We start from the raw sequence: 21,306 nt of genomic DNA on the forward strand, positions 1-21,306 counted from the left end.
GAGGAATATCAATAACCTCAGATATGCAGATGACACCACCCTTAAGGCAGAAAGTGAAGAAGAACTAAAGAGGCTCATGATGAAAGTGAAAGAGGAGAGTGAAAAAGTTGGCTTAAAACCCACAACTCAGGAAACTAAGATCATGGCACCTGGTCCCATCACTTCATGGGAAATAGATGGGGAAACAGTGGCAGACTTTATTTTGTGGGCTCCAAAATCACTGCAGATGGTGACTGCAGCCATGAAATTAAAAGATGCTTGCTCTTTGGACAAAAAGTTATGATCAACCTAGACAACATATTAAAAAGCAGAGATTCTACTTTGCCAACAAAGGTCCGTCTAGTCAAAGCTATGGTTTTTCCAGTAGTCATGTATGGATGTGAGAGTTGGACTATAAAGAAAGCTGAGTGCTGAAGAATTGATGCTTTTGAACTGTGGTATTGATGAAGACTCTTGAGAGTCCCTTGGACTGCAAGGAGATCCAACCAGTCCTTCCTAAAGGAAATCAGTCCTGAATATTCATTGGAAGGACTGATGCTGAAGTTGAAACTCCAGTACTTTGGCCACCTGATGCGAGGAACTGACTCATTTGAAAAGTCTGTGATGCTGGGAATGATTGAAGGCAGGAGGAGAAGGGGACGACAGAGGGTGAGATGGTTGGATGGCATCACCGACTCGATGAACAAGAGTTTGAATAAACTCTGGGAGTTGGTGATGGACAGGGAGACCTGGTGTGCTGCAGCCCATGAGGTCTCAAAGAGTCAGACACAACTGAGCAACTGAACTGAACTCTTTATCTCAACTTCCTCATCTGTAAGGTGGGAGTCTTAAAAACAGCTCCAATGTCAGGGTGCTTGAAGGACTGAATGAGAAAATATGGACGCAGCAGTGACATTTCATAAAAGTCACCTTATTGCAGGGTTTGAAGCCAGGGAGAGAGGTAATCTAATTTTTGCTCTGACAGGAATACCCAACTGCAGATGGGAAATTGTTTGCATGACCAGGAGGGGCATCATGGAGACCACACAGGGGCTATTGTGATGGCAAGGTGAAGTTGCTGACTTCAGGTCTCTGGAAGCTGCTCTCGTTAGGTATCCCTGTGCTTTACTGACACATCCCACTACAAAGGCAAGTTAAGAAGATTTCCTGCTGGGTACGACAAGCATGTCTGTGCCTTATGGGATGTGTGAGAACAAGCCTGGGTTTCCAGCAGCTCCTGGGAATCACACACTTGTCCAGTGTCAAGCTCTGTGTGGATCACACCTAGGCAGACATTCACATCTGGCTGTCCAGTGTGCTTGTGTCTCTGCTGTTCCTTTCCTGTCTCCTTGGAGTTTCAGATCCGTAACATTTGAACATTTCCCCTAGAGTTTCCCAGAGTTCTAGAAGCTCCTTTGCCATCACTGCACTTTTAAGACTTTTAAAGCTTTGATGAACTGAATGAAGGAGAACATGTGCAATTTTAGATTGGCTAACTAAACACTCAGAAACACACACATTTCTTATAAACATGATCTATCTGTCATCTGTTAATGGTGAAGTTTTTGAATGTCATCAGGGTGCCATGCTATGATTAAATACTTGCCCATTCAGTGGTTGGACTGAAACATGAAAATTACAAACACATTTACTTCAGGAAACACAAGCTTGTTGAATGAATGAATGAACTAATTCTTGACTAATGGCACCCCCAAGAGTGGAAGTAAGAAAGAAGCTACTACTACTTCTGCTTCTCTACTTCTGCTTCATTGACTATGCTGAAGCCTTTGTGTGGATCACAACAAACTGTGTGAAATTCACCAAGAGATAGGAATACCAGACATACCTTACCTGCCTCCTGAGAAACCTGTGTGCAGGTCAAGAAGCAACAGTTAGAATTGGACATGGAACAACAGACTGGTTCCAAATAGAAAAAGGAGTACGTCAAGGCTGTATATTGTCACCCTGCTTATTTAACTTATATGCAGAGTACATCATGAGAAACACTGGGCTGGAAAAGCACAAGCTGGAATCAAGATTGCCAGGAGAAATATCAATAACCTCAGATATACAGATGACAAAATAGAAGAAGAACTAAAGAGCCTCTTGATAAAAGTGAAAGAGGAGAGTGAAAAAGTTGGCTTAAAGCTCAACATTCAGAAAACTAAGATCATGGCATCCAGTCCCATCACTTCAAGGTAAATATATGGGGAAAAAGTGGAAACAGAGGCAGATTTTTTTTTCTTGGACTCTAAAATCACTGCAGCGACTGCAGTCACAAAATTAAAAGATGCTTGCTCCTTGGAAGGAAAGCTATGACAAACCTAGACAGTGTATTAAAAAGTAGAGACACTACTCTGGCAACAAAGGTCCATCTAGTCAATGGTATGGTTTTTCCAGTAGTCATGTATGGGTGTGAGAGTCGGACCTTAAAGAAGGCTGACTGATAAAGAACTGATGCTTTTGAACTGTGGTGTTGGAGAAGACTCTTGAGAGTCCCTTGGACTGCAAGGAGGTCCAACCAGTCAATCCTAAAGGAAATCAGTCCTGAGTGGAAGGACTGATGCTGAAGCTGAAGCCCCAATCCTTTGGTCATCTTATGTGAATAACTGACTCATTAGAAAAGACCCTGATGCTGGGAAAGATTGAAGGCAGGAGGACAAGGGGACAACAGAGGATGAGATGGTTGGATAGCATCACGGACTCGATGGACATGAGCTTGAACAAGCTCTGAGAGTTGGTGATGGACAGGGAGGCCTGGCATGCTGCGGTTCATGGGGTTACATGGAGTCGGACATGACTGTGAGACTGAACTGAACTGAACTGAAGAAAGAAGCAACTAGTGAAGCTGCTCTAAACTATCTCCACTTTAATCTTGTGTGACTTGGTCCAAATTTCTGGGCTTGGTCCTTCCTTCCTCCCTCCCTCCCTTCCACCTTTGTTTAATTTTAGTTGTGCAAGTGATACATACAGCATCCACACACCAACAAGGACTCAGGCCTCTCCCTAGAAGTCACCACTGTTTTTAGATTTATATAAATACTTCTGAAATTATTTCTATGTACTATAGAAGTATATGTAGTTGGATATGTATGTATGTACTACAAAAGTGCATGTATGAATGTACATACAAAAATATATAATAATGTTTTGTTTTGATATAAATGTATCACATTGTGTGCATCATTATGAAATTTGCTTAGTTTTCTCAAGGTTAACAGTATGTCTTCAAAAGCTCTCCAATGTCAGTATGTATAATTCTACTTCATTTTGTTAAACTGAGGCTCAGCATCACTAGACACTGTAATTTACATGTATCTTAACATATTTAATAATTCTTTTTTCTTTTTGTAATTGTGTGTGTGTGTATGAGAGAGAGAACCCAAGTACAGAAAACGAAAAAAAAAACAACAACATATGGCTTAATTGTTTAAGTGAACATCTCTTTAGTTCAAAACAGAATATTACCAGCCGCCTAGAAGTCTCCTCAATACCCCAATCATCATACCTGTTTGATAAGAGTAGCCATTATCCTGGCTTTTATGGAAGTCACTTCCTGAATTTTAAAAAGTTTTTAACCTCCTAAGCTTATATCCCTAAACATTATAGTTTAGTTTCACTTGATTTTTGAATTTCATATAAATGGAAATTTGTAGTATGCCTTCCTTTGCATTTGGTTTCTTTGTTTATGACAGTAATCCGTGTTGTTACATACAGCTGAAGTTCATTCATTTTCATTGCTCACTTTATTTTGTGAATATGTTCTCATTCAGTTATGCACCCCACTGTTATAGGACTTTTTGACTGTTTACAGTTTGAGGTTCCTGGGAACTTTTTCCTGGACATTCTTGTGCATACACATGTGCATGTATTTCTATTGGGCATAGATATAGGGATGGAACTGTAGGAATATAATGTGTGTGTACTTTCAAATTCAGAAGTAATGCTAACCTGTTTTTCAAAGTGGTTGCATTTATTCTTTTATTAGCAATGTATGAGAGTTCCCTTTGCTTTATTACTTCGCCAACACTTAGTATTATCAGTCTTTCTAATCGTAGCCATTTTGATGAATCTGTTGATTCTCACTGTGGTTTTAATGTGCACCTTTTTGATTTAGAGGTACATTGGCCATTTGGATTAATGTCTTTTGCCCATTCAAATTGTTTGCCTCTCAGTTATCTTTTTCTCATGTGCACATGTGCTCAGTTGCTAAAACTCTTTGTGACCCCATGGAATATAGCCTGCCAGGCTCCTCTGTCCATGGAATTCTCCAGGAGAGACTACTGGAGTGGGTAACCATTCCCTTCTCCAGGGGATCTTCCAGATGCAAGGATCGAACCCAGATCTCTTGCATTGCAGGCAAATTCTTTACCATCTGAGCCACCAGGGAAGCCTTTTCTTATTGGTTTATAAAAGTTGCTTTTAAGAAAAATCTTGAATGGTTGCTTGCCCTTTCTCTATGTTAATGGTATCTTTGGTTGAACAAAAATTCTTAATTTTAATAAAGTACAATTTTTTAATCTTTATTTTGATGGTTAATACTTTATGTGCCCTCTTTAGGAAGGTTTTTTTTCTCTCTCAAAGTAGGAAAAGAGTATACTCTATTATCAACTAAAAGTTTGGTTTTATCTTTCACATTTAGATCTAGAATACATCTGAAATTGAATTTTATGTATGATGTGAGATATGGGTTGAACTTTTTTCTTTCCATGTAGATACTCTTTGTCCTATATCATTTGTTGGAGAGAGCTGTGTTAAATACCCAGGCTCCAAATATGCATGAGTGTGTTTCAAGGTCTCTTTATATTGTGCCATTGAAACACCTGTCTACCCACCCACGAATACACAGTATTTTAATTAATGTGGTTTCATAACTTGATATCCAGTAGAGCAAATCCTTCTGCCTTATTATTCTTCTTAGGAAAGTTTTGCAATTCTCTGTCCTCTGCATTTCAATGCCACTAGATCTTTTTGACACATGGTATGATATTATTTATGAATAATGAGATTTTTATATTTTCCTTTCTAATTCATCTCTCTTTCATTTCCCTATCTTGTTTTCTCTACATTGGCTAGGAGCCCCAGCATAATGCTGAATAGGAGTAAGAGTGGACATTTGTGTCATATTAACATCTTCAAAAGGAAACCTTTTAACATTTCATCCAATAAGTATGATGTTTGCTACTGTGGTTTTTTTTCCTTAGATAACTTTTACCACCTTGGGGAAGTTCTCGTCCATTTCCAATTTTCTAAAACAAAATTTTATGGATGATAAATTTTATCAAAAGATTTTTTTCCAAATCCCTGAGGTAGTCATAATTGTTTTAATCTCTTAATGTAGCAAATTACACTGATTATTTTCTAATGTTATTCACAGAATAAGTTTAATTTAGTCAAGATATCATTTTTTCATAATGCGAAATTTGGTTGGCCAGTGTTTGGGTTTTTTTTTTTTTTTAGTTTTGTCAACTTTATTTATTTTTTAATATAAATTTATTTATTTTAATTGGAGGCAAATTACTTTACAATATTGTGTTGGTTTTGCCATACATCAACATGAATCCACCACGGGTGTACACATGGTCCCCATCCTGAACACCCCTCCCACCTCCCTCCTTATACCATCCCTCTGGGTCATCCCAGTGCACCAGCCCAGAGCATCCTGTATCATGCATCAAACCTGGACTGGTGATTCGTTTCACATATGATATTATACATGTTTCAATGCCATTCTCCCAAATCATCCCACCCTCTCCCTTTCCCACAGAGTCCAAAAGACTTCTATACATCTGTGTCTCTTTTGCTGTCTCACATACAGGGTTATCGTTACCATCTTTCTAAATTCCATATATATGCATTAGTATACTGTATTGGTGTTTTTCTTTCTGGCTTACTTCACTCTGTATAATAGGCTCCAGTTTCATCCACCTCATTAGAACTGATTCAAATGTATTCTTTTTAATGGCTGAGTAATACTCCATTGTGTATATGTACCACAGCTTTCTTATCCATTCATCTGCTGATGGACGGCTAAGTTGCTTCCATGTCCTGGCTATCATAAACAGTGCTGCGATGAACATTGGGGTAAACGTGTCTCTTTCAATTCTGGTTTCCTTGGTGTGTATGCCCAGCAGTGGGATTGCTGGGTCATAAGGCAGTTCTGTTTCCAGTTTTTTAAGGAACCTCCACACTGTTCTCCATAGTGGCTGAACTCGTTTGCATTCCCACCAATAGTGTAAGAGGGTTCCCTTTTCTCCACACCCTCTCCAGCATTTATAGCTTGTAGACTTTTGGATAGCAGCCATTCTGACTGGCGTGAAATGGTACCTCATTGTGGTTTTGATTTGCATTTCTCTGATAATGAGTGAGGTTGAGCATCTTTTCATGTGTTTGTTAGCCATCTGTATGTCTTCTTTGGAGAAATGTCTGTTTAGTTCTTTGGCCCATTTTTTGATTGGGTCGTTTATTTTTCTGGAATTGAACTGCAGGAGTTGCTTGTATATTTTTGAGATTAGTTGTTTGTCAGTTGCTTCATTTGCTATTATTTCCTCCCATTCCTCTCATTTCACCTTACTTATAGTTTCCTTTGTTGTGCAGAAGCTTTTAATTTTGATTAGGTCCCATTTGTTTATTTTTGCTTTTATTTCCAATATTCTGGGAGGTGGGTCATAGAGGATCTTTCTGTGATTTATGTCGGAGATTGTTTTGCCTATGTTCTCCTCTAGGAGTTTTATAGTTTCTGGTCTTACGTTTAGATCTTTAATCCATTTTGAGTTTATTTTTGTGTATGGTGTTAGAAAGTGTTCTAGTTTCATTCTTTTACAAGTAGTTGACCAGTTTTCCCAGCACCACTTGTTAAGGAGATTGTCTTTTCTCCATTGTATATTCTTGCCTCCTTTGTCAAATATAAGGTGTCCATAGGTGCGTGGATTTATCTCTGGGCTTTCTATTTTGTTCCATTGATCTATATTTCTGTCCCTGTGCCAGTACCATACTGTCTTGATGACTGTGGCTCTGTAGTAGAGCCTGAAGTCAGGCAGGTTGATTCCTCTGGTTCCATTCTTCTTTCTCAAGATTGCTTTGGCTATTTGAGGTTGTTTGTATTTCCATACAAATTGTGAAATTATTTGTTCTAGCTCTGTGAAAAATACCGTTGGTAGCTTGATAGGGATTGCATTGAATCTATAGATTGCTTTGGGTAGTATACTCATTTTCACTATATTGATTCTTCTGATCCATGAACATGGTATATTTCTCCATCTATTAGTGTCCTCTTTGATTTCTTTCACCAGTGTTTTGTAGTTTCCCATATATAGGTCTTTAGTTTCCTTAGGTTGATATATTCCTAAGTATTTTATTCTTTTCGTTGCAATGGTGAATGGAATTGTTTCCTTAATTTCTCTTTCTATTTTCTCATTATTAGTGTATAGGAATGCAAGGGATTTCTCTGTGTTGATTTTATATCCTGCATCTTTACTATATTCATTGATTAGCTCTCGTAATTTTCTGGTGGAGTCTTAAGGGTTTTCTATGTAGAGGATCATGTCATCTGCAAACAGTGAGAGTTTTACTTCTTCTTTTCCAATTTGGATTCCTTTTACTTCTTTTTCTGCTCTGACTGCTGTGGCCAAAACTTCCAAAACTATGTTGAATAGTAGTGGTGAAAGTGGGCACCCTTGTCTTGTTCCTAACTTTAGGGGAAAGGCTTTCAATTTTTCACCATTGAGGATAATGTTTGCTATGGGTTTGTCATATATAGCTTTTATTATGTTGAGGTATGTTCCTTCTATTCCTGATTTCTGGAGAGTTTTTATCATAAATGGGTGTTGAATTTTGTCAAAGGCTTTCTCTGCATCTACTGAGATAATCATATGGCTTTTATTTGTCAATTTGTTACTGTGGTGTATAACACTGATTGATTTGCAGATATTGAAGAATCCTTGCAACCCTGTGATAAAGCCCACTTGGTCATGGTGTATGATCTTTTTAATGTGTTGTTGGATTCTGATTGCTAGAATTTTATTAAAGATTTTTGCATCTATGTTCATCAGTGATATTGGCCTGTAGTTTTCTTTTTTTGTGGCATCTTTGTCAGGTTTTGGTATTAGGGTGATGGTGGCCTCATAGAATGAGTTTGGAAGTTTACCTTCCTCTGCAATTTTCTGGAAGAGTTTGAGTAGAATACATGTTAGCTCTTCTCTAAATTCTTGGTAGAATTCAGCTGTGAAGCTGTATGGACCTGGGCTTTTGTTTGCTGGAAGATGTCTGACTACAGTTTCAATTTCTATGTTTGTGATAGGTTTGTTAAGATTTTCTATTTCTTCCTGGTTCAGTTTTGGAAAGTTGTACTTTTCTAAAAATTTGTCCATTTCTTTCAAGTTGTCCATTTTATTGGCATATAATTGCTGATAGTAGTCTCTTATGAGGAGAAGGCAATGGCACTCCACTCCAGTACTCTTGCCTGGAAAATCCCATGGATGGAGGAGCCTGGTGGGCTACAGTCCATGGGGTCACTGAGGGTCAGACATAACTGAGCAACTTCACTTTCACTTTTCACTTTCATGCATTGGAGAAGGAAATGGCAACCCACTCCAGTGTTCTTGTCTGGAGAATCCCAGGGACAGGGGAGTCTGGTGGGCTGCCGTCTATGGGGTCACACAGAGTCGGACACAACTGAAGTGACTTAGCAGTAGCAGCAGTCTCTTATGACCTTTTGTATTTCTGTGTTGTCTGTTGTGATCTCTCCATTTTCATTTCTAATTTTATTGATTTGATTTTTTTCCTTTTGTTTCTTGATGAGTCTGGCTAATGGTTTGTCAATTTTATTTATCCTCTCAAAGAACCAGCTTTTGGCTTTGTTGATTTTTGCTATGGTCTCTTTTGTTTCTTTTGCATTTGTTTCTGCCCTAATTTTTAAGATTTCTTTCCTTCTACTAACCCTGTAGTTCTTCATTTCTTCCTTTTCTAGTTGCTTTAGGTGTAGAGTTAGGTTATTTATTTGACTTTTTTCTTATTTCTTGAGGTATGCCTGTATTGCTATGAACTTAGCTCTGCTTTTACAATGTCGTGTTTGGGATTTTTGCTTGTGGATTCTAGAGTATAATTGACTTGAATTTTCCTTTCTCATAATGTCCTTGTCAAGTTTTGACATCAAGGTTGTGTTTTACTCATATAACAAGTTTTGGAGAATTCCTCCTTTTCTATTTTCTAAGACCATACATATAAGACTGGTGTTATTTCTTCGCCAAACATTTGAATTCACCACTGAAGATTTCAGGGAACAGATTCTGACTTTCAGGACTGTGGAATTATGTAGTGACTGTTTGAGTTTTCTCAATTTAATCCACATGACATCATATCTGGACAATATTATTCAGAGTTTATATTATGTTAGTGAAAGAGTAATTGCAATTTTGGATTATGAATTTTAAATCATTGTAACTAGGCTCAAACACATCTTTACTAGTCAAAATAGGATCCATTACAATGAACACATTTTTGCCAATGAGAAATAATTTTGTTTATTCCTGTAATGTAAAAAAAGCATTTTTAGCATCCTGCTAACTGTGGAAGCACTTTTCTTACAAAAAGTTGTAGAGATGCTTGAAGAAGAGGTAGTTGGTTGGTGAGAGATCAGGTGACTATGACAGATGAAGCAAAACTTCACAGTCTAATTTGTTCAACTTTTGAAACTTTGGTTGTGCAACATGCTACGGTTGGGTGTCATTGTGGAGAAGAATTGGGCCCATTTCGTTGACCAATGCCAGCTGCAGGCATTGCAATTTTCAGTGCATTTCATCAATTTGCAGAGTGTACTTACCAGATGTAATGGTTTAACCAGGATTCAGAAACTTGTAGTGGATCAGACAGGCAGCAGACCACCAGACAGTGACCATGACCTTTTTTGGGCACAAGTTTGGCTTTGGGAAGTGCTTTGGAGCTTCTTCTCAGTCCAGCCACCGAGCTGGTGGTTGCCAGTTGTCATATAAAATCCACATTTTTGTCGCCCGTCACAATCTGAGAAATGGTTCGTTGTCGCACAGAATAAGAGAAGACAACACTTCAAAATGACATTTTTTTAAATTTCCAGTCAGCTCACCAGGCACCCACTTATTGAGGTTTTTCACTTTTCCAATTTGCCGCAAATGCTGAATGGCCATGGAATGGTCAACGCTGATCTCTTCAGGAGCATCTCGTGTATTTGTAAGAGAATCAGCTTTGATGATGGCTCTCAGTTGATTGTTGTCAACTTCTGATGGCTGGCCACTACACTCCTCATCTTCAAGGCTCATTTCCTTTGCAAAACTTCTTGAACCATCACTGACTTGTACATTTGTTAGCAGTTTCTGGGCCAAATGCATTGTTGGTCTTAAGAGTTGTCTCCGCTGCTTTAAGACCCATTTCGAACTAAAAAATAAAATCGCTCGTTTGTTTTTTCTTTTTCTAACATCATTTCTATAGTCTAAAATAAATACAAAATAAACATCAGGTAACAAGTTATTAGCGAAAACAAAGCTAGAAATGCACATTAAAATGATGTGTAACATAATCGCATATATTTTAAAATGTATTCCAGTATCAAATAGCAAATTCAACAAAAAAGGGAAATTTTCTTCATCCAGTTAAAAGTAATTTCTTCTGTTTGCTTAATTCTTCCTCTACAGTTTTTTAAAGTAAACTGTATAGTTAACCTTTTACTACATAAGCTTATTAAACTTATGCCTTAATTTTTGTGTCAACAGAGACTACAGTGGAGGCTAGTATGATGTTTGGCAGAAACCAACACAATTCTGTAAAGCAATTATCCTTCAATTAAAAAAATAAAAAATTTTAAAGGGTGATGGGTTTTTGTGATTCAACTAGGCCTAGTGCAATGGGACAGGCAAACCTATTTGGAAACTGCTGGAGAAGGAAAAACAAAAAGTCACTACAGAAAACATGAAGGAACTTTCAAAAACATTCTTATTTTCATCCTTATCTTAGTCTGTTCAGGCCACTAAAACAAAAACATCATAGCCTCATCTTCCCAGGTAGCACTAGGGGTAAAGAACCCAATGTAGGAGACGTAAGAGATGTGGATTCAATCCCTATTCAGTGCTCTATAGTGACCTCCATGGGAATGGAGTCTAGAAGAGAATGTATATATGCATACGTATGGGCTTCCCAAGTGGCTCTAGTGGTAAAGAACCCACCAGCCACTGTAGGAGATGTAATAGCTGTAGGTTCGATCCCTGGGTCAGGAAGATGCCCTGGAGGAGGGCATAGCAACCCACTCCAGTATTCTTGCCTGAAGAATCTCATGCACAGAGGAGCCTGGCAGGCTACAGTCCATGGGATTGCAAAGAGACTCAACGGAAGCAACTTAGCATGCACACATCGCTGATTCACTTTGCTGTACAGCAGAAACTAACACAACAGTCATGAAATTAAAAGACACTTACTCCTTGGAAGGAAAGTTATGACCAACCTAGATAGTATGTTCAAAAGCAGAGACATTACTTTGCCAACAAAGGTTCGTCTAGTCAAGGCTATGGTTTTTCCTGTTGTCATGTATGGATGTGAGAGTTGGACTGTGAAGAAGGCTGAGCGCCGAAGAATTGATGCTTTTGAACTGTGGTGTTGGAGAAGACTCTTGAGAGTCCCTTGGACTGCAAGGAGATCCAACCAGTCCATTCTGAAGGAGATCAGCCCTGGGATTTCTTTGGAAGGAATGATGCTAAAGCTGAAACTCCAGTACTTTGGCCACCTCATGCGAAGAGTTGACTCATTGGAAAAGACTCTGATGCTGGGAGGGATTGAGGGCAGGAGGAGAAGGGGACGACAGAGGATGAGATGGCTGGATGGCATCACTGACTCGATGGACATGAGTCTGAGTGAACTCCGGGAGTTGGTGATGGACGGGGAGGCCTAGCATGCTGCAATTCATGGGGTCGCAAAGAGTCGGACACGACTGAGCGACTGATCTGATCTGAACACAACAGTGTAAACCAACTATACTCCAGTTTAAAAATCAGTTTAAAAAAAGAACACTAATCATATTCACGAAGGATAATTAGGGAGTTTGGAATGGTCATGTACATACTGCTGCTGCTGCTGCTAAGTCGCTTCAGTCGTGTCCGACTCTACGCGACCCCATAGACGGCAGCCTACCAGGCTCCTCCGTCCATGGAATTCTCCAGGCAAGAGCACTGGAGTGGGTTGCCATTTCCTTCTCCAATGCATGAAAGTGAAAAGGGAAAGTGAAGTCGCACAGTCATGTCTGACTCTTCGCAACCCCATGGACTGCAGCCTGCCAGGCTCTTCCGTCCATGGGAGTTTCCAGGCAAGAGTACTGGAGTGGGTTGCCATTGCCTTCTCCACATGTACATACTACTATATTTTAAATGGATAACCCACAAGGACCTACTGTATGGCACAGGGAATTCTGCTCAATGTTATGAGGCAGCCTGGATAGGGGGGGATTTGGGGGATAATGGATACGTGTAAATATATGGCTGAGTTCCCTTGCTATCCACCTGAAATTATCACAACATTGCTAATCAGCTATACCCCAATATAAAATAAAAAGTTCCAAAGAAAAAAAATCTTAACAACAACAAAAAAAGCCAAATTATAGATCCGGGGTAGGGGGGCAGGGAATGGCTCATCAGTTGAAGAACTGAAGCCTCCAGCCAACAGCCGTGGGAGTAAACCGGGAAGCCAATCCTTCAGTCCTAATCAAACCTTCAAATGAATGCAGTCCCTGCTGAAATCCTGAGCCAAAACTACCCAGCAAAGCCGTTCCTAAATTCCTGGCCACAGAAATTGTGAGATAATAAGTATTTGTTGTTTTCACTTCAGTTCAGTCCCTCAGTCATGTCTGACTCTTTTCGACCCCATGGACTGCAGTAGCCCAGGCTTCCCTGTCCATCATCAACTCCCAGAGCTTGTTCAAACTCATGTCCATTGAGTTGGTGATGCCATCCAACCATCTCATCCTCTGTTGACCCTTTCTCCTCCTGCATTCCATCTTTCCCAGTATCAGGGTCTTTTCCAATGAGTCAGTTCTTTGCATCAGGTGGCCAAATTATTGGAGTTTCAGCTTCAGCATCAGTCCTTCCAATGAATATTCAGGACTGATTTTCTTTAGGATAGACTGATTGGGTCTCCTTGAAGTCCAAGGGACTCTCAAGAGTCTTCTCCAACACCACAGTTCAAAAGCTTCAATTCTTTAGAGATCAGCCTTCTTTATGGTCCAACTCTCACATCCAAAAATAACTACTGGAAAAACTATAGCTTTGACTAGACGGACCTTTGTTGGCAAAGTAATGTCTCTGCTTTTGAATATGCTGTCTAGGTTGGTCATAGCTTTTCTTCCAAGGAGGAAGAGTCTTTTAATTTCATGGCTGCAGTCACCATCTGCAGTGATTTTGGAGCCCAAGAAATAGTCTCTCACTGTTTCCATTGTTTCCCCATCTATTTGTCATGAAATGATGGGACCAGATGCCATGAGCTTTGTTTTCTGAATGTTAAGTTTTAAGCCAACTTTTTCACTCTCCTCTTTCACTTTCATCAAGAGGCTTTTTAGTTCCTCTTCACTTTCTGCCATAAGGGTGGTGTCATCTGCATATCTGAGGTTATTGATATTTCTCCCAGCAATCTTGATTTCCCCTTGTGCTTCATCCAGCTCAGCATTTCTCATGATGTACTCTGCATATAAGTTAAATAAACAGGGTGACAATATACACAGCCTTGACATACTCCTTTTCTGATTTGGAGCCAGTCCCTTGTTCCATGTCTGGCTCTAACTGTTGCATCTTGATCTGCATACAGATTTCCCAGGAGACAGGTAAGGTGGTCTGGAATTCCCATCTCTGTCAGCTTTTTCCACAGTTTGGGACTTCTCAGGTGGTGCTAGTGGTAAAGAATCCATCTGCCTGCCGATGCAGGAGATCTGGGTTGGATCCCTGGGTCAGGAAGATTCCCTGGAGAAGGAAATGGAAATCCACTCCAGTATTCTTGCCTGGAGAATCTTATGGACAGAGGAGCCTGGCGGGGTACAGTCTCTAGGCTCGCAAAAAGTGAGCCTGAAGTGACTTAGCCCTTAGCACAACTGAAGTGACTTAGAACAGCACAGCACAGTTTGTTGTGATCCACACAGTCAAAGGCTTTGGTGTAGTCAGTAAAGCAGAAATAGATATTTTTCTGGAACTCTCTTGCTTTTTCAATGATCCAACAGATGTTGGCAATTTAATCTCTGGTTGCTCTGCCTTTTCTAAATCCAGCTTAAACTGGATTAAACTTAAGTTTAAACTAAATCCAGCTTAAACTTAAAATGGAAGTTCTTGGTTCATGTACTGTTGAAGCCTGGCTTGGAAAATTTTGAGCATTACTTTGCTAGCGTGTGAGATGAGTGCAATTGTGTGGTAGTTTGAGCATTCTTTGGCATTGCCCTTCTTTGGGATTGGAATGAAAACTGATCTTTTTTTTTTTTTTTCTGTTTGTTGTCATTGTTTTCTTTTTTTTTTTTAACTTTACAATATTGTATTCGTTTTGCCAAATATCGAAATGAATCTGCCACAGGTATACCTGTGTTCCCCAGTCCTGTGGCCACTGCTGAGTTTTCCAAATTTGTTGACATATTGAGTGCAGTGCTTTCACAGCATCATCTTTTAGGATTTGAAATAGCTCAATTGAAAATTCCATCACCTCCACTAGCTTTGTTCATAGTGATGCTTCCTAAGGCCCACTTGACTTCATATTCCAGGATGTCTGGCTCTAGGTGAGTGATCACACCATTGTGATTATCTGGGTCGTGAAGATCTTTTTTGTATAGTTCCTTGTATTCTTGCCACCTCTTCTTAATATCTTCTGCTTCTGTTAGGTAGCAGAAAGATATTAATAAAGCATGTTTCTGTCCTTTATTGTGCCATCTTTGCATGAAATGTAACCTTGGTATCTCTAATTTTCCTGAAGAGGTCTCTAGTCTTTCCCACTGTGTTGCTTTCTTCTATTTCTTGCGTTGGTCACTGAGGAAGGCTTTCTTATCTCTCCTTGCCATTCTTTGGAACTCTGTGTTTAAATGGATGTATCTTTCCTTTTCTCCTTTGCCTTTAGATTCTCTTCTTTTCTCAGCTATTTCGAAGGCCTCCTCAGACAACCATTTTGCCTTTTTGCATTTGTTTTTCTTAGGGATGGTCTTGATCACCATCTCCTGTACAATGTTAAAACCCTCCATCCTTACTTCTTCAGGCACTCTGTCTATCAGATCTATACCCTTGAATCTGTTTGTCACTTTCACTGTATAATCATAAGGGATTTGATTTAGGTCATACTTGAATGGTCTAGTGGGTTTCCCTACTTTCTTCAATTTAAGTCTGAATTTTGCAATAAGGAGTTCATGATCTGAGCCATAGTCAGCTCCTGGTCTTGTTTTTGCTGATTATATAGAGCTTTTCCATCTTTGGCTGCAAAGAATATCTGATTTTGATATTGACCATCTGGTGACTTCCATGTGTAGAGTTTTCTCTTGTGTTGTTGGAAGAGGGTGTTTTCTATGACCAGTGCGTTCTCTTGGCAAAACTCTGTTACCCTTTGCTCTGCTTCATTTTGTACTCCAAGGCCAAATTTGCCTTTTACTCCAGGTATCTCTTGACTTCCTACTTTTGCATTACAGTCCCCTATAATGAAAAGGACATTTAAGTCACTAAAAAAAAAAAAGCAAACAAACAAAAACACTAATCATATTCACAAGGATTCCACCACAATGACTTAATTGTCTCCCAAGGGCCCCACCTCCCAATATACTGCACTGGGGATTATTAGGTTTCAACACATGAATCTTGGGGAGGACACAACCATTCCATCTACAGCAAATTTTTTGTTCACAAAGCAAGCTGCTATAAAAATGAAGAAGATATCTTAGAGGCTTTTTTTTTAAAGTACATCAAAATAACTTCAATGGGGATGCTGAATAGTATAAAGAACATATCTGAAATCCAATGCATGAATAACTAAAAAAAAAATTTCAAAAAAACAAAAGTCAAAGAAATAGACATTTTAAGACTAAGATAAGAAATATGAGGAAAGATCTAAGAGAGTCAGACACTTAAATGGGTTCCAATAGACAATAATTTACTTGGAAGAGAAGCCATAATCCAGTAAGTAATAAAAGAAAATTCCCCTGTGCCAAAGAAAGACTTGCATTTTCACATCAAAGGAACACAACAAACACAAGTCAGGAATACTAAATAGAAGACGGTCAACCGAAACTGCCATGGTGAAATGTCTTTCATTTCCCCCAGTTTCTTTGAGGGATAATTAACAAATAAAATTATACATATGTAAAGTATACAATATAATGAGTTGATAGATGTGTACACTGTGAAATAATTATTGCTCTGTCTTGGGTTTGGAGACAAGATCGTAAGGAGGCGAGAGAGAACGAACCAAGATAGAGTCTACTGCAATGATCCAAGAGATATGTGTTTTGGACAAGGATGGTGTTAGCAGAAGAAGTGGAGATTTACACTGAAGACAGAAACAACAGAATTTGCTGGTGTATTGAATGTGCAGGGTATAAGAGACAATACAAGTTTGATTCTCAAGTTGTTGACCTGAGTAACTGGATTAATCATTTAATTAATTAACATAAAAACTGGATTAATAAGGTGTCATTTTCTGAGATGGTGAAGAAGAGAGGAAGACCGAGTCTGGATTTGGTTTTGGACATGTTAAGTTTGAGATGCTTACTGAACATCCAAGTGGAGACGTCAAACTGGCAGGTGGAATTTAGGAAAAAGGTCAGGACTGAGGATACAAACTTCAAAATCTGCGAAAGATGTTGTTTAAAGCCATGGGACCGGGTGAGATCACTTAAAGTGTGAGGTACATGAAGACCAGAGGTCTGAAGGCTCACTCTTGTGGTATTCCAGTATTAAGGAGTTCAGAAGAGAGAATCAAGCAAAAGAGAATGAGAGGAAATATGCTAGAAGTAAGAGAACAGTGGGATTCTATGTTGTCATAGAAGCCACAGGAGGAAAATGACTTTAAGAAATCAATTCAGGGACTTCCTTGGTGATCCATGGTTGAGAAACTGCCTTGCAATGCAGGGACAAGGGTTCGATCCCTGGTTGGGGAACTAAGATCCCACCTGCTGCAGAACAACTCAGTCCATATGAGCCACAACTAGAGAAGTCTTCACACTGCAACAAAGATCTGGCATGCCACAACTAAGACCCAACATAGCCAAATAAATAAATAAATGTTGAAAAAAAAAAAGAAATCCGTACAAAAAATCATTGACAGTGTAGTTACACGACTTAATTTAATATTGTTTGAAGGAGGCTTGAAATAGAAGACAGTGTTTTTTCAAAAAATTTTCTGAACAGTCTGAGGAGTAGTTTGCTGCTGCTGCTGCTGCTAAGTCGCTTTAGTCGTATCCGACTCTTTGCGACCCCATAGACAGCAACCGACCAGACTCCTCCATCCCTGCAATTCTCCAGGCAAGAGTACTGGAGTGGGTTGCCATTGCCTTCTCTGGAGGAGTAGTTTGAGGTGGTAGTTAAGAGCTTGGGGAAAATGAGACAAGGTGTTTAAAACAAACAAGGTACCTGGCACGTGACACTCAATAAGTAATACTTATATTTCCACTATCATTATCAGCTACAAAATCTAGGTTGTAGAGAGGTGAGTAGGGAGAATAAGAACATTAAATTCTCAGACTGTGGAAATAAAGAAAGGAAGGTGATTTATAAATGCTATTTAATTCTTGATGTTGATGGATAAATGAAATGTGGCTTAAAATAGGTTTGTTAAAAACTTAGAATATCTAGGGACTTCTCTCGTGGTCCAGCAGTTAAGAATCCAGCTGCCAATGCAGGGGAGAGGGGTTCAGTCCCTGGTCCAAGAAGATCCACATGCCATGGAACAGCTAAGCCAGTTCCACACAACTATTGACCCATGTATCCTGGAGCCTGTGCTCGCCAACCAGATAGGCTACCATTGTGAGAAGCCTGAGCACCGCAACTGGAAGGGAGCCCTCGCTTGCTGCAGCTGGAGAAAGCACACATGCGGCAACAAAGACCAAGAGGGGCCAACATTTAATTAATTAATTAAAATTTAAAATACCAAAGAATAAAATTTTCCCCCACCTTTTTAACATTTTCTTTTCTTATTTTTATTTAAGTTTTATTGTGGTTGTTCAGTCCCTAAGTCATGTCCAACACTTTGCAACCCCATGGACTGCAGCATGCCGGGCTCCTCTGTCCTCCACTATCTTTGGAGTTTGCTCAAACTCATGTCCATTGAGTCAGTAATGCTATCCAACAATCTCATCCTCTGCTGCCCCATTCTCCTCCTGCCCTCAATCTTTTCCAGCATCAGGGTCTTTTCCAATTAGTATTTTTGCATTAGGGGCAAAGTATTGGAGTTTCAGTTTCAGCATTAGTCCTTCCAACGAATAGTCAGTGTTGATTCCCTTTAGGATTGGCTGGTTGGATCTCCTTGCAGTCCAAGGGACTCTCAAGAGTCTTCTCCAACACCACAGTTCAAAAGCATCAAGTCTTCGGTGCTCAACCTTCCTCATGGTCCAACTCTCACGTTTATACATGACTAGTAGAAAAACCATAACTTTGACTATACAGAGCTTTGTCAGCAAAGTGATCTCTCTGCTTTTTAATACCATCTAGGTTGTCATAGCTTTTCTTTCAAGGAGCAAGCATCTTTCCATTTCATGGCTGCAGTCACCATCCAAAGTGATTTTGGAGCCCAGGAAAATAAACTCTGTCAATATTTTCCATTGGTTCACCATTTATTTGGCATGAAGTAATGGAACTGGATGCCATGATTTTAGGTTTTTTTAATGTTGAGTTTCAAGCCAGCTTTTTCACTCTCCGTTTTCACTTTCATCAAGAGGCTCTTTAGTTCCTCTTCACTTTCTGCTATTAGAGTAGTATCATCTATATATTTGAGTTTATTGATATTTCATCCGACAATCTTGATTCCAGCTTGTGCTTCATCCAGTCTGGCATTTCACGTGATGTACTCTGCATATAAGTTAAATAAGCAGGGTGACCATATACAGCCTTTCTTAATTTGGAATCAGTCCATTGTTCCATGTCCAGTTATAACTGCTGCTTTTGACGTACATACAGATTTCTCAGGAGGCAGGTCAGGTGGTCTGGTATTCCATCTCTTTAAGAATTTCCCACAGTTTGTTGTGATCCACACAGTCGAAAGCTTTAGAGTAGTCAATGAAGCAGAAGTAGATGTTTTTCTGGAATTCTGTTGCTTTTTCTATGATCCAGCATTTGTTGGATATTTGATCTCTGGTTTCTCTGCCTTTTCTAAACCCAGCTTGAACATCTGGAAGTTCTTGGTTCACATACTATCGAAGCCTAGCTTGGAGAATTTTGAGCATTAGTTTGTTATCATATAAGATGAGTGCAATTGTGAAGTAGTTTGAACATTCTTTGGCATTGCCTTTCTTTGAGATTGGAATGAAAACTGATCTTTTCCAGTCCTGTGGCCACTGCTGAGTTTTCCAAATTTGTTGGCGTATTGAGTGCAACACTTTCACAGCATCAGCTTTTAGGATTTGAAATAGCCCAACTGGAAATTCCATCACCTCCACTAGCTTTGTTCATAGTGATACTTCCTAAGGACCACTTAACTTCACATTCCAGGATGTCTGGCTCTAGGTGAGTGATCACACCATCATGATTATCTGGGTCATGAAGATCTTTTTTGTACAGTTCTTCTGTGTATTCTTGCCACCTCTTCTTTATATCTTCTGCTTCTGTTAGGTCCACAACGTTTCTGTCCTTTATTGTGCCTGTCTTTGCATGAAATGTTCCCTTGGTATCTCTAATTTTCTTGAAGAGATCTCTAGTCTTTCCCATTCTATTGTTTTCCTCTATTTCTTTGCATTGATCACTGAGGAAGGCTTTCTCATCTCTCCATGCTATTCTTCGGAACTCTGCATTCAGATGGGTATAGCTTCCCTTTCTTACTTCCCTTTTGCTTCTCTTCTTTTCTCAGCTGCTTGTAAGGCCTCCTCAGTTAACCATTTTGCCTTTTTGCATTTCTTTTTCTTGGGAATGGTTTTGATCACCACCTCCTGTACAATATTACAAACCTCCATCCATAGTTCTTTAGGCACTCTGTCTATCAGATCTAATCCCTTGAATATATTTGTCACTTCTACTGTATAATCAAGGGATTTGTTTTAGGTCATACCTGAATGGTCTTTCCCTACTTTCTTCAGTTTAAGTCTGAATTTTGCAATGAGAAATTCATGATGTGAGCCACAGTCAGCTCCCGGTCTTGTTTTTGCTGAGTGTATAGAGCTTCTCCATCTTTGGCTGCAAAGAATATAATCAATCTGATTTCAATATTGAATATCTGATGATGTCCATGTGTAGAGTTGTTCCTTGTGTTGTTGGAAGAGAGTGTTTCCTATGACCAGTGCATTCTCTTGGCAAAACTCTGTTAGTCTTTGCCTTGCTTCATTTTGTACTCCAAGGCCACACTTGCCTGTTACTCCAGGTATCTCTTAACTTGCTACTTTTGCATTTCAGTCCCCTGTGATGAAAAGGACATCTTTTTTTGGTGTTAATTCTAGAAGGTCTTGTAGGTCATCATAGAACCGTTCAACTTCAGCTTCTCTGGTATTAGTGATTGGGGCATAGACTTGGATTACTGTGATAATGAATGGTTTGCTTTGGGAATGAGCCAAGATCACTCTGTCATTTTTGAGAATGTACCCAAGTACTGCATTTCAGACTCTTTGCTTGATGATGAGGGCTACTTCATTTCTTCTAAGGGATTCTTGCTCAAAGTAGTAGATATAATGGTCATCTGAGTTAAATTCACCCATTCTGGTCCATTTTAGTTCGTTGATTTCTAAAATGTTGATGTTTACTCTTGCCATCTCCTGTTTGACCACTTCCAATTTACCTTGATTCATGGCCCTAATATCCCAAGTTCCTATGGAGTATTTTTCTTTACAGCATCAGACTTTACTTCCATCACCAGTCACATCCACAACTGGGCATTGTTTTCACTTTGGTTCCATCTCTTCATTCTTTCTGGAGTTATTCCTCTGCTCTTCTCTAGTAGTAGACTGGGCATCTAGGCACCTACCAACCTGGGGAGTTCATCTTTCAGTGTCCTATCTTTTTGCCTTTTCATACTGTTCATGGGGTTCTCAAGGCAAGAATGCTGAAGTGGTTTGCCATTCCCTTGTCCAGTGGATCACGTTTTGTCAGAACTCTCTACCATGACACATCTGTCTTGGGTGGTCCTACACAGCATGGCTCATAGTTTCATCGAGTTAGACAAGGCTGT

This window comes from Bos taurus, chromosome 1, assembly GCF_002263795.3.
Source record: "Bos taurus isolate L1 Dominette 01449 registration number 42190680 breed Hereford chromosome 1, ARS-UCD2.0, whole genome shotgun sequence".
In the NCBI taxonomy this organism is placed as follows: domain Eukaryota; kingdom Metazoa; phylum Chordata; class Mammalia; order Artiodactyla; family Bovidae; genus Bos; species Bos taurus.